Source organism: Nicotiana sylvestris, chromosome 12 (genome assembly GCF_000393655.2).
Source record: "Nicotiana sylvestris chromosome 12, ASM39365v2, whole genome shotgun sequence".
Classification (NCBI taxonomy): Eukaryota; Viridiplantae; Streptophyta; class Magnoliopsida; order Solanales; family Solanaceae; genus Nicotiana; species Nicotiana sylvestris.
In genome coordinates this window covers 105,513,658-105,530,929 of record NC_091068.1, presented here as the reverse complement: position 1 = coordinate 105,530,929, position 17,272 = coordinate 105,513,658, and positions in this window count along the sequence as shown.

Below are 17,272 nucleotides of genomic sequence, written 5' to 3'. Positions count from 1 at the left end.
GCGGTTCATTGGGCCTTTTGAGGTGCTTCGGAGGATTGGGGAGGTAGCTTATGAGCTTGCTTTGCCACCCAGCTTGTCGAGTGTGCATCTGGTATTTCATGTTTCTATGCTCCGAAAGTATATTGGGGATCCGTCTCATGTTTTGGACTTCAGCACGGTTCAGTTGGATAATGATTTGACCTATGATGTGGAGCCAGTAGCTATTTTCGGTCGTCAGGTTCAGAAGTTGAGGTCAAAGAATATAGCTTCAGTGAAAGTGCAGTAGAGAGGTCGGCCCATGGAGGAGGCTACCTGGGAGGCCGAGCGGGAGATGCGGAGCAGATATCCTCACCTGTTTGAGGCTTCAAGTATGTTTCTTGACTCGTTCGAGGACGAACGTTTGTTTAAGTTGGGGAGGATGTGACGACCCGACCAGTCGTCTCATGAGTTACCGCTCTGTTTTCCCCTATTTTAGCTTCTTTACACTTCGTTATCCGTATTTTATGTGATCGGGTTGATTAGTTCGAGTTCGGATAGGATTTGGTAAGAAATGAGACACTTAGTCTCTTTTAAGAAGGCCTAAGTTGGAAAAGTCAACCGGATGTTGACTTATGTGTTAGAAGGCTCGGAAGTGAGTTCTGATGGTTCGGTTAGCTTCGGGAGGTGATTTGTGACTTAGGAGCGCAATCGGAATGGGTTTTGGAGTTGTAGAGAAGATTTAGGCTTAAATTGGCGAAGTTGATATTTTGGCAGTTCTGGTTGATAGGCGAGATTTTGATATAGGGGTCAGAATGGAATTCCGAGAGTGTCAGTAGCTTCGTTGTGTCATTTGGGATATGTGTGCAAAATTTTAGGTCATTCGGACGAGATTTGATAGACTTTTTGATCGAAAGCATAATTTAAGAGTTCTTGGAGTTCTTAGGCTTGAATCCCCTGTTAAATTGGTGACTTGATGTTGTTGTGAGCATCCCGAGGTTTTGAACAAGTTTGAACGATGTCATGGGATGTGTTGGTACAATTGGTTTGCAGTTCCGGGAGTTTCAAGTAGGTTCCAGGTAGGTTCCGAGATGTTTTAGGCCGGAAATCATAGCTGTAGCAGGTCCAGAAGGGTTGCAGGTCTTGGAACCCACCCGCGCGGACCGCACAAAAGGAAGTGCGGCCGCGGTATGTGCTATGCGGACCACACAAAATGAAGTGCGGCCGCGGTGGTTTTGTGCGGGTCGCGGTGGTTCTGTGCGGACCACGGAGGTTGAGATCTGAGGGGTACTCTATAAATACGAGGTTTTGGATTTTATTTAATATCTTGACCTAGAGAGCTCGGATTTTGGCGATATTTTGAATGTTTTTCAAGAAATTCATCAGGGTAAGTGATTCTAACTCAGATTTGTCTAGAGTACATGAATCTATCATTGAATTCATGATTTGGGATGGAATTTGTGAAGAAAATTGTGAAACCTTTCAAAAATATAAAATGATGATTTGAAAGACCAAATGGTATCAGAATTGGATAATTTTGGTATGGTTAGACTCGTGAGGGTATGAGGATTCTGAAAATGTAAATTTTACCTGATTCCGAGACGTGGGCCCGGGGCTCGGGTTTTGCTAATTTCAGGATTTTTGATATTTTTCGAATGTTTTCGCTTGGGCTTTGTTCCCTTAGCATATTGTGACGTATTCGTTCTGATTTTGGATAGATTCGATGCGCGTGGAGGCCAATTCGAGGGGCAAAGGCATCGCGAGCTAGAGAATTAGCCTGTTCAAGGTGAGTAATGATTGTAAATGATGTCCTGAGGGTTTGAAACCCTGAATTACACATCGTAGTGCTATATTGAGGTGAGACACACGCTGGATGATGAGCGTGGGGTCTTTTACTACTGGGGATTGTGACTTGGTCCGTCCCGATTGATGATTTTACCGCGTATTTGACTGAAATTTATTTGTTATCATCACGATTTGGGTTGATTGCCATATTTGGGCTTCGTGCCAACTATTTGAACCCTTCGGGGATTTTTATCACTATTTCCTAACTGCTTTGACTTATTATTTGAACTCAGTCCTTTTGGTGTCTTATGTTTTACAAACTCAACCACTTTTACTCATATTTGAAAACTTATATGATATTTCTAAATGATGTTTTGGGCTGAGAACTACTGTTTTACTAATGCCCGAGGGGCTTGTGATGATTTTTGGACTGAGTGAGGCTGAGGGCCATATATGAGGATATGTTGAGTGATGTGAGGCCGAGTGCCGAGTGATGTGAGGCCGAGTGCTGAGTGATGATGCCACGAGGTGGCTTGATATAGCGCTTGGGCCGTAAGGGGGCCCTCCGGAGTCTGCCCACCCACAGTGAGCACGGGTACCCATTATGATCTGAGAGTGAGCCCGAGGGGCTGATACTGTTCTGAGTGATTGATACTGAGCCCGAGGGGCTGATACTGTACTGAGTGATTGATACTGAGCCCAAGGGGTTGATACTGTACTGAGAGTGAGCCCGAGGGGCTGATACTGTTCTGAGCGATTGATATTATGCCCGAGGGGCAGATTTCTGCTTGTTATTTACCTGTTAAATTACCTGTTTTACTTGTTTTAAAAAGGGATGTCATTTGATTTCTTCACTAATTTACTGCTTTATGTGATTTTACTGCTTGATATGGAATTGATTTGTGCCTTTATGTGTTTTCATACTTTCAGCCATTATTTATAATTATTACTCACTGAGTCGAAGTACTCACATTACTCCATGCACCATGTGTGCAGATTCAGGCATCGCATAGTCCGCTCCTGAGTGTTGATTCTCCCAGTCCAGGCAGTGATTCAGAGACTACGAGGTAGTTGTTGGTGTTCGCAGCCCCGTACCTCCCTTATCTTATCATTTTCATGTTTTTAGAACTATTGTATCGGATTTAGTGTTCAGTAGACTTGTATCCGGATTTCTTAGTTGCTCATGACTTGTGACACCCCGGTTTGGGCTGTGTCGGGATGGTTTCTACTGTTGTTATCGTTAATTCCACAAATTATGGTTATTATATCATGTTTTAGAACTACTTATGGTATTTAACTATTTAAAAGAGGTGGTCTATTTTGGTCTGGCTGGCCTTGTCTTCACGAGAAGCGTCATCACGACCGGGTTCGGAGAATTGGGTCGTGACAAAGCAAATTGAAGAAAATGAATTTTTGTCGAAGTTTGACATTTTGGGATAAAATACGGCCCGAGCTAAAATACCTGATACTTATGGACTAGTACCATATAAAGTACCACATGACCATGATATTAAAGTGTATGAAGTATGTTAAAAGTCAGTAGTATTTTAAGTAGTTTAAGATAATTCTTAATTATGTGGATAATTGGTTAATTATTAATTTGAGTGGGAAGTTAACAAATTAATTTAAATTTATGCATAAGTTTAATAGAATTCCTATCCCTACGTGGCAGCAAGCAACATAAGATAGCAATGACTCTTGATCTTTATAGTTTGGTGGCATATTAGGGGAATTTTGAATAAATAATCCCCAAAAGTGGGGCCCATACTCACTAAATATAAAAAGCTTCTCTAAGTCACAAAGATAGAGATGTTTACAACAATTATGTGATGGATGAGGCTTCAGCAATTTAGAAAAAAAGTTTGCATCTCTCTAACGTATTGTTCTTAGAAACAAAATTCAAAACAAGATCTCTTAGCATCTTAGCAACGTGAGGTATTGCAATTTTAAGGGAGTACGGTGCAATCTTTCTCAAGAGTATCATACGGATTTTTTCTACTCCGATCTTGCCGATTAATGTTGTCTCAATTCACGTGTATTAGAGGAATTGTCAAGAAAACCGGCTCAGGTATGTTAAGGCTATCCCTTCTTTCCTTTGGCATGATCTATACGACACAAACGAAACGAGAAAATGCACAACTTCCAGAAATGACTCTATTTATAGAAGTATTATAGGTGCCTATGTTCTTGAATTCCCATATGTCCTATTAAGTTGAAAAAGTTTACTTCATGATATTACTCAAAGGCATAATGGTCTTATGACATTCCGAAAGATTTTATTGATGTACTTTTCATGCATTGCATTCATTTATACATATATATTGACCCTTGACCAGACGATGCTATATACACACACACACATATATACACACACACACACTGTATATGTGTATGTGTATGTGTATATATATATATATATATATATATATATATATATATATATATATATATATATATATATATATATATATATATATATATATATGGGATATGGGAAAATGTTACGGCGTTATATATGCACCACCACCTGATCAGCTGGTATACGTTGATGATTTTGCCCATAATGGCCGAGATGATATGATGGGATGCCCTTAGAGGCTTGATGATGTTATGAATACATATACCTATGCACGACATGATATTCGTACACATATGCATGACACTATAATTATTTCATGATTTACAGAGAGTTATTCAGACTTACATGTCGAGTCTTTCACTCCATGTTTCTCTTATGTTTATTATTTACTGATTTTCATTCCTTACATACTCGGTACATTATTTATACCGATGTCCCTTTCGCCTGGGGACACTGTGTTTCATGCCTGCAGGTCCCGATAGGTAGGTTATGAGCCCTCCAAGTAAGCTATTAGCTCAACGAAAGGTGTTGGTGCGCTTTATTTGCTCTGGAGTTGCCTATTTGGTCAGTATGATCAGTACATATATTTGTTGGTACGACGGGGCCCTGTCCCGACCTTTATGATATTATGTATTCCTAGAGGCTTAGCTTGTAGACAAATGTCATATATGCGAATACTTGTATGGCTTTGTCGGCCTATGTTTTGAGTATATAAAGGATCATACCAGCCTTATAGGCCCGTATGCCATATGTACAAGTTTGGATTACATGTTGGGTCATCCATTGTTGAGTATTTTCCCCATATTTTATTCTACTTATATCACGACAGCCTCTCTGGCTCATTTACCTATGATAGTATGATATGAAAGATACGTTACGTACGTCCTCAGTTGAGTAAGGTACCGGGTGCCCGTTGCGGCCCATTGGTTTGGGTCATGACAAAATAAAGGCCGTAAAAGATATCACCATTGTTGACAACTTCAAGAGGGGTACAAAGACTGACTGGGCGGATAGCCGCATTGGGACGATTTATTTCTGGGTCATCGGATAAGAGCCTCTGATTCTTCTCGCTACTAAGAAAAGGAACGACTTCTCTTAGACCCCGGAATTTCAATAGGCTTAGAGGAACTCAAACGATACTTACAAAGTCCTCATTTGTTGCACACTCCGAAGGCAAACGAGTAGTTATACATCTACTTGGCAGTCTCCGAGGTAGCGGTAAGTGGCGTCCTGGTCCGAGAAGAAGAAGGTATACAGTTTCCTATCTATTATGTTAGTAGAAACCTAGGTGATGCCGAAACAATGTACCACACTTAGAGAAATTAGCACTTGTCTTATTAAGCACATCTAGGAAACTAAAACCGTATTTTCAATGCCACCCTATAGGTGTCGTGACCTCGTATCTGCTTAGGGATGTTATGTATAAACCCGAGCTTTCGGGTTGACTAGCAAAACGGGTTTTAGATGTTAGCGGGCACATTATTAAGTACAAACCCTGAACTGCTATAAAGTCTCAGATTTTGGCAAGATTTCATGGCCGACTTCGCACCGGCCTTTATCCTCAAGGCTGAGAAGGAATTATTGCTTGCCTCGAGGACTAGCTAGGGGGGCTGGACCCTATTCACAGATGATGCCTCTTATGCGAAAGGGTCCGGGTTGGAAATCATATTAAAACCACCCACGGGTAATGTAATAAGGCAGTCTATTAGAATTGTGAAATTGACTAACAATGAAGCTGACTATGAGGCTATTATTGCAGGTCTAGAACTGGCTAAGAGTCTGGGGGTTGATGTGATCGAAGCCATGTGTGACTCCCTCCTCATGTTTAACCAAGTCAACAGGACATTTTAGGTAAAAGAAGACTGGATGTAGAGATACTTGGATAAGTTTCAAGTGACATTACATCATTTCAAGGAATAGACACTACAACATGTACCCCTAGATCAGAGTAATGAGGCTAATGCATTGGCTAATCTAGGGTCGTCAGTTGACTCTGATGAATTCAATTCCAAAGCGGTGATGCAATTGATAAACTCGGTGATAGAAGGAGGTCATGCCGAGGTAAAATCAATAAGCTTGACTTGGGATTGGAGAAAGAAATACATAGACTACCTTTAGAAATGAAAATTGCCATTAGATCCCAAAGAATCGAGGGCCCTATGAACTAAGGCTGCCAGGTTTAGCTTTGTTGGAGGAAAACTATACCAAAGATCGTTCTTTGGACCGTTAGCGAGGTGTTTGGGTCCCGGGGAGATCGACTACGTGATGAGGGAAGCCCACGAGGGTACTTGCTGAAACAATTCAGGAGCGGAATCATTGGTTTGAAAATTGATCAGGGTTGATTATTACTGGAACGAGATGGAAAAGGATGCGAAAGACTTTGTTCAAAATTGTAATGAATGTCAAAGGCACGCCCAGATGATCTACCAATCGGGGGAGATATTTCACCTGGTCCTTTTCCCTTGGCCGTTCATGAAATGGGAAATGGACATTGTGGGTACTTTGCCATGGGCACCCGTCAAAGCCCAGTACATCTTACTTATGGCTGATTATTTCTCTAAGTGGGTTGAAGCACAGGCATTCGAAAAATATAGGGAAAAGAAGTTCATCAACTTCATTTGGGATCATATAATATATCAGTTTGGGATACCGAATGAGATCACGTGTGACAACGAGAGGTAGTTCATCAGTGACAAGGTTAATAAGTTCTTCGAAGACCACAAAATCAAAAAGATTCTATCGACACCTTACCACCCAAGTGCGACCGGTCAAGCGGAGTCAACAAATAAAACTATACTGCAGAACCTGAAGAAGAGATTGACCAAATCAAAATGAAAATAGAAAGAAATTTTGTCCAAGGTCCCATGGGCATATCGAACAACTTCGAAGTCGAGTACCGGTGAAACACCATTCTCTATAGTCTATGGCAGAAGCTTTGATTCCGATAGAGGTAGGAGAACCGAGCTTAAGGTTCCAATATGCTACGGAGACATCAAATGACAAGGCAATGACCACGAGCTTAAATTTAGTAGATTAAACGTGAGGAGCCACCCTAGTCCGGCTAGCGGCTCAAAAGCAATGAATGGGGAGATATTACAACCGAAGGGTAAAACTTTGATACTTCCGAGCTAGGAACTTGGTGTTGAGGAAAGTTACACTGCATATCAAAAACCTGAATAACGGGAAACTAGGCCCGAATTGGGAGGGGCCGTACAGAGTCATCGGTATAACCGGGAAAGGCTCAACCAGCTCGAGTCCAAAAATTGTGTGCAACTACCCAACAACTGGAATGTGGCACACTTAAAGCGGTATTACTGCTAAGGTATGAACACAATATCCTTTGTGGTTTCTTACGCTTCAAACTAACCCATGCAGATACTCAATCGAAGTCAAATCTAAGAATTAAGTTTGAAAGCACGCATTGCACTCTTTTTCCCTTGGACCAGTTTTTTCCCAAAGTGGATTTTCTGACAAGATTTTTAATGAGGCAATAGTAAGTGTGCTACCCTAGTTTTGAAGACCGGTCTAAGACCGGGGACTGGGATCATATGTTTTAAATCAATAGTATTCTAGCCCCCAAAATCCAATCTCGAATACTAGGGGGCCATCAAACCCTGGGTCAAGAACCAAAGTCCTATGTTTGTAAATTTAAAAGGCATTCCTATTCGATATTGAAAGCCAAGGCTTGAATATTAGGACTAATTGTAAGGGTCAAAGGGTAAATCGAACCGTGCCCGCCTAGCTCATTCTTGCCATGGCAGATAGTTTTTGTACCTTTAATTATTTATACTACATTCAAAGTAATAAAAGAAATTTGCCTTCTATGTTTCATGGGTTCATGTTTGCATAAGCAATATTGTCGTTAAGTTACTTAGAATGAATGCTGGTTTAAAACTTCTCTAAGCATACGGGCCACGCCGAACTAGAAACTGCTACTCGATAGTAAGATCGGTAAATTCGGGTTGCTAAATCCCGAAGGCACCAAGCCTACAAGGCAAGGCCCAAACACAAAAGGCCACGTCCAACTTAGGGGACAAAGCCTTTAGAGCTTCAGTCACAACATATAAACAGCTCGGAGACGTTTGAGTTCGTGCATAAAAAAGTAAGTTCCTTACACTTTTTAATCCATGAAAGATTACTTCAGACTCGGTCAAGTTACTCAATCTCGAATTACGGCCATGAAAGAGCCACCTTCGGTAAGGGTCAAACGGTCAGACGAACCGTGCCCGCATAGCTCATTCTCGCCATGGCAGATAGCTTTTGTACCTTCAATTATTTACACTATATTCAAAGTAATAAAAGAAAATTTCCTTCTATGTTTCATCGGTTCACATTTGCACAAGCAATATTGTCGTTAAGTTACTTAGAATGAATGTTGGGTTCAAAATAATCTAAGCCTACGGGCTACCATGAACCGAGTACTGCTACTCGACAAAATATGTAACTGTAAGTGTAACGACTCGACCGGTCGTTTTGAGCATTTGCACTTTGCTTGGTTATTTGAGGGCATGAGTAGATCCATATGATATATTATGACTTATTTGAATCGCCGGTTTTGGTTTTTCAGGTTATTCGGAATTGATTTGGAAGAATGATTCTCAACTTGAAGCTTTAAATTTGAAAAGTTTGACCAAGTTTGGCTTTTTAGAATTTGACCACGGATTGGATTTTTGATGGTTCCGTTAGTTCTGTGTGGTGATATTGGACTTAGAAGTGTGTCCGGATTGTAATTTGGAGGTCCGTAGTGGAATTTGGCTTGAAATGGCGAAAGTTGAAATTTTTGGAAAGTTTGACAGGGAATGGACTTTTTGATATCGGGGTTGGATTCCGATTTTCAGAAGTTGGAATAAGTCAGTAATGTTAAATATGACTTGTGTGCAAAATTTGAGGTCAATCGGGCTTGATTTGATATGTTTCGGCATCGGTTGTGGAAGTTGAAGTTTCAAAATTCAATTATTTCGAATTGAGGTGTGATTCATCGTTTTGATATTGTTATGCATGTTTTGAGGCCTCGAGTAGGTCCGTATTATGATATGGAACTTATTGGTATGTTTCGACGGGGCCTCGAGGGGCTCAGGTGAGTTTCGGATAGGTTTGGGTTATGTTGCGCTCGTTTTCTTATGTTTCGACGTTGTTTCTTCAAGCATAAATGGTACCACATTGAACAAATGAGCTCTGATTTTTGTTTTTATTGAAGAATTAGATCCGCATCGTAATTATGGAGCCATATCAAAAAGAATCGTCAAATTTGGACATCGTATGAGGATTTTATGGTCATTTTTCTAAGAACTGGGTTGCCATATTTTTTCAGATTAATTACAAAATTTTCACCGCTGCGTATTTAAAAATCTGCACTATTTTCAAATATTGAAACCAACGTATCTCTTTCAATATAAAGTCAAATTGAGTGATTCAAGAGCCTAACGTGACTAGAATTTTACAAGGAATCTATTGGAGGTATTAAAAGTGAATTTCGAGATATTTTGGCATAAGAAACGAGGCATAACAGTGTTAAAACGAGGGTTTTGTGCTTTTAACATATTTTGAGTTGGGGAGCTTGGAATTGGGCAACTTTCGAGGCAATTTTCAGCATATGAATTGGGTTAAGTGTTCTTTACTTGATTTTGGTTATATTTTGTAATCTATCTTCGAATTTAGCTTTTGGTTGATGAATTTTAAAGAAGAAATTGAGGATTTTGGCCTAAAGTTTCATAATATAAATTTTTGAGTTTTGAACACCGATTGGGAGTCAGATTTGAGTGAAACTAGTATGAGTGAACTCATAATTGAATGGGTTGACGGAATTTGTGAGTTTTGTCGGGTTCCAAGGTGCGGGCCCGGGTTAGGCTTTTTGGCTGATTTTGGGCTTTTTATTAAAGATTCGACCTTTTTTGATTGGGATTGGTTCCTTTAGCATTGTTTGATGTATTTGAGTTTTTTTTTATTAGTTTCGAGCCGTTCGAAAGTCGGAAGGTGCGTTATGGCATTTTTGGGGCATCGCTTGGCTTGCTCAATGTCGGAATTGGCTCTTTTAAGATAAGTGACTCTTCTAAACTTAGTACCGAGGGTATGAAACCTCGAATTATGTGTTATGTGATTGATGTTGAGGTGACGCACATGCTAGGTGACGGGCGAGTGGGCGTGCACCCTGTGAGTTGTGACTCTGCTGTTTCCAGGGCACTGTTTAGTGGCCCAGTTTGTTAGTATTTGTGTTTTAAACAATGTGATAAAGTAGTTGAGATGTACATCATGCTAGATATCATGTTTAGGTTTTATGATGATATTGTTGGGATCCCTAGCGGTCATTTCTTGCTGTCATCTCATTGAATTTATTGATATTTCGTACTCAGTCACATTCATACATTCATATCATATCTCAGTCTCAGTTGTTACTTATTGATACATCATATAATTGTTCCGGGTCAATTGTTATGACATTGTGAGCCGTGGGTGAGACTGGAGAGATTGATGACTGAGTGAGGCCGAGAGCCTGATTATGAGAGACAGTTATGGGATTGATCTGCACGCCGCAACATGTTTTAATGATTATTGAGTAAGGCCGAGGGCCTGATTGATTTATGCCATGATTGGCTTGTTATAGCTCTTGGGTTGAAGGAGCCCCTCCTGAGTCTGCACACCCCCAGTGAGCGCAGTTGATTATATTCAGGGATAGATCTTCCCTTGGTATAAAGATGGATCTTCTCTATGAGGCTGGATTGGCCTGTTTCCTCGGTACTGGGTAACTTATAGTCAGTGATGTATATATTTCGGGATGGATCTTCCTTGGACCGTATGGGCCATATACAGTACCAAGTGGTTGATTATGATGAGTGGAAGGTGTGATACAGTGCGGTTGAGTATTCTGAGAGTGTGTGTATATGATTCATCTCTAAGGTACATGCCATTGGCATGCATATATGGCATACATGCATAGAGACGCATTTTCCTCATGATGTACGGTATCACATCATTCATGACTTTTTACACACATTGATATGTGGGCATATAGTGGTATTTCACACTTATTACTTCGAAAGGAAATGAAATATTTTTATCATGGAAAGGATTTTTCAGGAAAATTATAGTTTTCAAACTATATCAAAAATTTTCGATGATTTCGATAAAGGATTTGAGTTTTTACTGATATCTTTGAAAAGCGGAAATATTTTTCGAAAAACTGCGCAAAAGCAGAACATTGTTTTTCTCTGAGATTATTTCCTTGTTTATATGCTCTGTGTTGTATGAACTGCAGGTGATTATTGGTGTTGGACCCGACCAATGTTCTAGCTAGTCACTGCTTTCAACCTGAGGTTAGGTTTGTTACTTTTTGAGTACATGGGATCGGTTGTACTAATACTGCACTTCCTGCACATTGCGTGCAGATCCCGAATGCCGATGTTGCTGCGTTCGATTGTTGTTGGATTCGAAGGTGTACTTGCATTCCTGGTGCAGCTGCCTCTTGTTCACGGTAGCCTTAGATTATAAAAAAAATTCTGTTTATGTACTTTTCAAACAGAAGACGTATTTTCTTCATATCAACTTTGTAAACTCTATTATTAGAAGCTCATGATTTGTACTACCAGTCATTGGAAAATGTAATAGATCCAGATAATTCATTTTGTTTAATTGACTTATTAGAAATATTGAAATTGGATAGTTATTAGTTGGCTTACCTAGCGGGTTGGGGTTAGGTGCCATCACGACTAGTGGATTTTGGGTCGTGACGGATTGGTATCATAGCTCTAGGTTTATAGGTTCTACAAGTCATGAGCAAGTGTCTAGTAGAGTCTTGCAGATCGGTATGTTGACGTCCATACCTATCTTCGAGAGGCTACATGGCATTTAGGATATACTTCCCATCTTTCTTTCCTTATCATGAGGCATTGATTCAGCTTGAAGCGTAATCATCTGAATTCTTTCCACACATTCGTATGCGCACTTGAGTGCTCAGTATCAGTTGTGCATCGACGACTTGTGATTCCCTGGATGGGGTGCGAGATGTGATTTCTGTGTGTTGATGATGGGCCAGTCTGGAGGACCTGAGGTCGGATTTTGACTGTAGCTTGAGTGCTGAGGTGTTGATCGTGTCAGCATGTGCTTTTGGATTTACATGTCTGGAAGTGTCCCTATTAGTGGAATTTATGGCTGGATGGCTACGTGATGAGTATGATGTGACTGCGAGATGTGTTCATATGATTTTAATGTGATGAGAAAGATTTTCTTGATGTGTAGAAAGAACTATTTGGTGCTTGATTTCCATCTTGATTTGACGTATAGTCTCGAGTTAAGAGTGTGTTGAAGGACCTTTTTCATGTTGTTTAGTTGAGGAGTGGAGTAGATTTTCATGTCGAGATATGAGTTCAGACTCAGGAAGATTAAGTGGTTGCGTAATAGTTATGATTGTGGAAGGGTATATAAAGATGTCAGTTTGAGGCTAAACAAGTGGGTTATCTCTTGCGGGATGTCCTAAGGTTGTGTGATCCCTATGTTGTTTTGTTGAGAGTTCTCTTTTACCAGTGAATTATATTTAGTGCAATTTGAGTTTGGATCGCTTGTGAAGTTGGCTTGACTGTTACGAGGATGAGTACGAGATTTGCAAATGATTTGAGGTATTATACAGTTTGTGTTACATGAGCTTAGGAAGGATTTAGTTGAATCCTGTTGTGGTGTTATGCCTGTGTGGGGGTGGCTATGAGCCAAGTGGGAGAGTCTGCTATCGACAGGTTGATTGCACGGTTATGTGCTGTATTGATTTTAGTTTGAGGTATACTGGGGAATCAGTTATGGCTTGCAAAGGTCGAGGTCGGGGGTGACTCAAGTAAAGGAAATTTTGGATAAGGGTTGTATTATGCTTTATGGGTATATGAGAAACATTGGATGATTGAGTTGTTATTTGCAAAGGATGTAGCGTGCATGGAGTAGGGATTCACTCGGTTGCTTAAAAGAGTGGATTACTTCCTTGGATGTTATTGTTCTAATGGGGAATAGGTCGTTCAGTTCGTTTGATCAGTTTAATTGAGATCTGAGTATAGTGGAAGACTCTCAAGAATGGTTCTAATGGATTCAAGATCAAAATGTGGCAATTGAGAATTTTGCAAATTTGTACATGGCTAGAATCGGAGGGTTACATTGGATGGTGTCGAGACTCGCAGTATTTCTATATCATTATGGATTCTACATTTCAGTATCAAGAAGGTAAAATGAGCAGCTTTAAACTCACAGAAGGTCTCTTCAGAGTGGGTATCTCAATTGTGGTAATTGTGGGGTGCTTAAGAGAGCATTCAGCCGCTTATGAGCCTTAGGGCTGTGTGGTTTTATGCTTGGGTCTCGTGTGATGAGTCTTGGTTGAGGATTGTGGTATTATGGCAAGGAGAAGTATCAATTTGGAGGTAATTCAGAAGGAACTCGAAGGAATATGACAGCTTGGTAGTAGGTTGGATCGGTATGGTAATGGATATGATCGGTTCTTTGGGTGGTTATGATGTGGTGGGTTTCTACATGTATTTCGTGGCAATGCTCTTGGATTTTTAGTGACCTGCGTGGCTTGGTTGAGTTAGAGAGATTTAGTTTTGATGACTTAATTATGTGCAAATAGGTTTCGAAGAGATCTCAATAGTTTCTACCACAATTCGAGGAGCATATTTCCTATTGGCGTGAGGAGCATATGATGTACAGTGATTTTCTCCGAATGAAATCAAATAGAAAGTTCTTGGCTAATTGAGTATGTAGTTGCTTGTGACTTGGAGTGGATTATGAAGTTCTCGTATTTTTCATATGATGGCATGGTATATGTGGTGTGTTGTGTGGGATCGAGATTGGCATGTGCAAGGTCACAATTCAGTTTTGAAGGGAAGGACATAAATTCTTAGGCATCATGGACTGTTTCAAATGTCTAGGTAAATGATATTACTATTAGTTATGGCTTGCTGAGAGTGTAAGTTTCAGAAGGGGCACTATGTTTTGCTTTATGGATGGTTCATTGGTATTGCGGTGCTCACTTGGTTGATCGATTTCTCATATTCAAAATTTTGCTATGTGGCACGCAAAAGTTATAGAAGTACTCTTTGTGGGATGATCGCGTATTGGAGAAGTCTTAGGCATTCAGGCGATGGAGTTGAGATCAGATGTGGTAATTTGTGTGTTCTATGGATTTGGTGACTGGGAGTTCTCATGAGTTGATTTTTCCGTGGTTGTGGACTGTGAAAATGTATCCAAGGTTGGGCAGAGGATAGTATATGTTGTGATTTAGTCATTGTGGACTTTCGGAGGGTTATTTTTTATTGTGGGTGACCAGAGTTGATTTTGGGTTCATTGGTAGGCCAATATGGGTGTGCGTTCTGCACCGATCGGATTTGTTGACTCCGAACTGCTATTGTTGAGGGATGTGCCATTCAGTTGTTGTTGAGCTTATTCGTGTTCTGAAATGATCTGTGAGTTACCCTTCTATGTTACGAAGAGTTGTGAATCATTGGTTATATGCACACATGATGCGGTTCTATTTGGGCTTATAGCGGAAATTCGAGCAAGATGAGTATTCGGGTATTGCGTGATTGATTGTGCGTTGACTATGTTCTTTTTGGATGGTGGCATAGTGTTATTTGCTCTCCGTGGTTGTGGTAATGCACTTTGGGTACTTGATGTCGAATTTCGTGTGGTTATTGATTTTGAGCAAGGTGGCTCAAGGTATATAATATGGACCGACATTTGGATGGGATCACGCATTGCAGTGAAGTTATGTTAAGATATGATCTTTGGTGTCGGATTCATGTGTTTTGGTTCTACGATGTGTGCCAAGCTCTTAGCATGGTGTTGTGATGGTACTTGTTAGGCTGGCGGGACAGTTCTCTCGTTTGATTCATTTTCATGATTGAGTATATTTAGGATGTTACTATTGGGTGCACAAATTGCACAAGTTATGGATTTGGATGGTATTGATGTGTCATGTCACCAGAGTGGTCGTGTTGGATAATATCAGGTCATTGGACCTAGAATGAATACTATCAAAAATGATTACAGCATGGTTGGAAGGATAATACCAAAAGTCGGCTTAGAAATCTGCTATAGTTCCTGTCGGAAAAGAGGGAGCTCCATGACTTGTTGATCTAACAAATGGTTATGAGTTTCTGCGCGTTTCTTTCATCATTAGCAGTATATGAAGGTATTAGAACGAGGTTTTGTTTGATAAGAGGTTTATTACCGGCATTGGGTTGTTTTGAGCAGCTACTGTGATTAGAAATTATCGCTATGAGTGTTTGAGTTATGTGGTATATCATATGATTCCATCTTGGGTTATGACTATGGCTTGTCACAGCTTGTTCAGACTTATATAGTGTGAAGATGCAAGATTCTGGTTTTATAGAAAATTTCGGATGTGGAAATCAGATTCTAAGCCTTATAGGCTAGGTTGGGTTAAGGAATTTCAACCATGTTGTGTTATTAGACCTATATGGGATAGGGTGACATGGGATCACCCCGGGGATGTGCATGGTTGATAACTTAGGATTTTTACGTGTTTATGCCCCTACTTGCCTATGCTTTGAGTGTAAAAATATATAAAATAGTCCCAAAATGCTCACAAGTAGTGCTCGATTGCAGGTTTGATCGACAAAGTGCCGAAATGTCAAATATCGGCTCAAAAAGGAGTGAAACCTGCTCAAGTATCAAAGACCAAGAGAATTGAAGAAGAAAGGGCCTAGTGCGGACAGCATAACAGTGACCGCGGCCGCACTAGGAAGTTCAAAGACATGACATATTCAGGCTTAAAGACACGCGGCCGCGGTAGGATTTTCGCGGTCCGCGGTGAAGCTTCACGGCCGCACTCCTGCTTTGTGCGGTCCGCGTTCATAAGGTTCAGAGAAGGGCACTTTTGATCACGCGGTCTGCGGTCACGACTGCGCGGACCACGCCAGTTGCCATCGCGGCCGCGGTATACTTCCACGTGGTCCGCGTCCCCCAGTTCAAGTTATCAAACAATTGAAGTCCAAGAGCCAGTGCAGCCGCGGTCCATTTTGTGCGGCCCGCACTGACCCCACAGGGGTATTTTTGTCCAGTTTTTCCAGCCTAGTAAAAATAGAACATTTTACCATTATTAGGGTGGGTTTTTATCTAGGGAACTTGAGACGAAAGCTGCGCTTGGTGTTGTAGCCATTTTTGGCATATTTTGCTTCCCATTAACAATAGATTATTGTAGTTTCTTCGTAATAATTAATTAATATGTTTAGTTCTTCATCTATTTCTTCAGTTTTTTCCTTAATTATGTGTAGCTAAACCCATTATCTAGGGTTGTGGCTCAACCTTAGTGTAGGTAGTTGATGGGTGTTGCCTTCAGGGTTAGATTGATATTGAGTGTTTGCTATTTGGGTTGATTTTATGTTTTTATTTAAGAATTGGCCGCAAACGCTGATTCAAGCTTAGTGGGTTTAACTCTTCTTGAGAAAGAGAGTATATGACCCCAAAATTGACTCAACAAGAAATTGGGATAGACCCATGAGAAATGGTAGTCCCAATTAACGGGTTAAATCTCGAGAGAGCAATCACCCTACTTGCTTGGTCTCATTGGCCTATCCAATTGGTTTCGAGAAAGTCAATTGGGCAAAATCACTCTCTCTACAAAGAGGTGTGAGAGTGGATGCAATTGTGCAACAAGTTCAGCATAATCCCCAAATATGTCAATCTATCCCTAGTAACATCTACCCGTCAATTATCCACCTAGGTGATGCTACGACCCTAGTGCTCTTCTTCCCATTAATTACAGCTTAGCAATATTCTCCTAGCATAATTTAGCTTTAATCCTTAGTTTTATAATAGTGGTTATAAATACAAAAACTCAAGAAATATTTGAAGTGACATTAGAAGCACAACCGCAACTCTAGGCTAGACAGAAAATACAACTCCACTACTAGCTCCCTGTGGAAATTCGATCCTGGACCTCTATTCGGGTAAAAGCTATTGCGACCTGCTCTTCCTACCATAGTGTAGTGTCGAGTCGGCAGTGATCACTTTTTGGCGCCGTTGCCGGGGAGCTTACGGTGTTGACTATCTATTTAGTTAGTTTTGTGTTTTACTTATCTTTCCTTCTTGTTTACTAGTTTTGTTTGTGTCGATCACTATCAGGTACAATGGCTCTTAATGCAAATGACCCTCTCGGCAATGTGAGAGCGGGGGAGGAGGTAG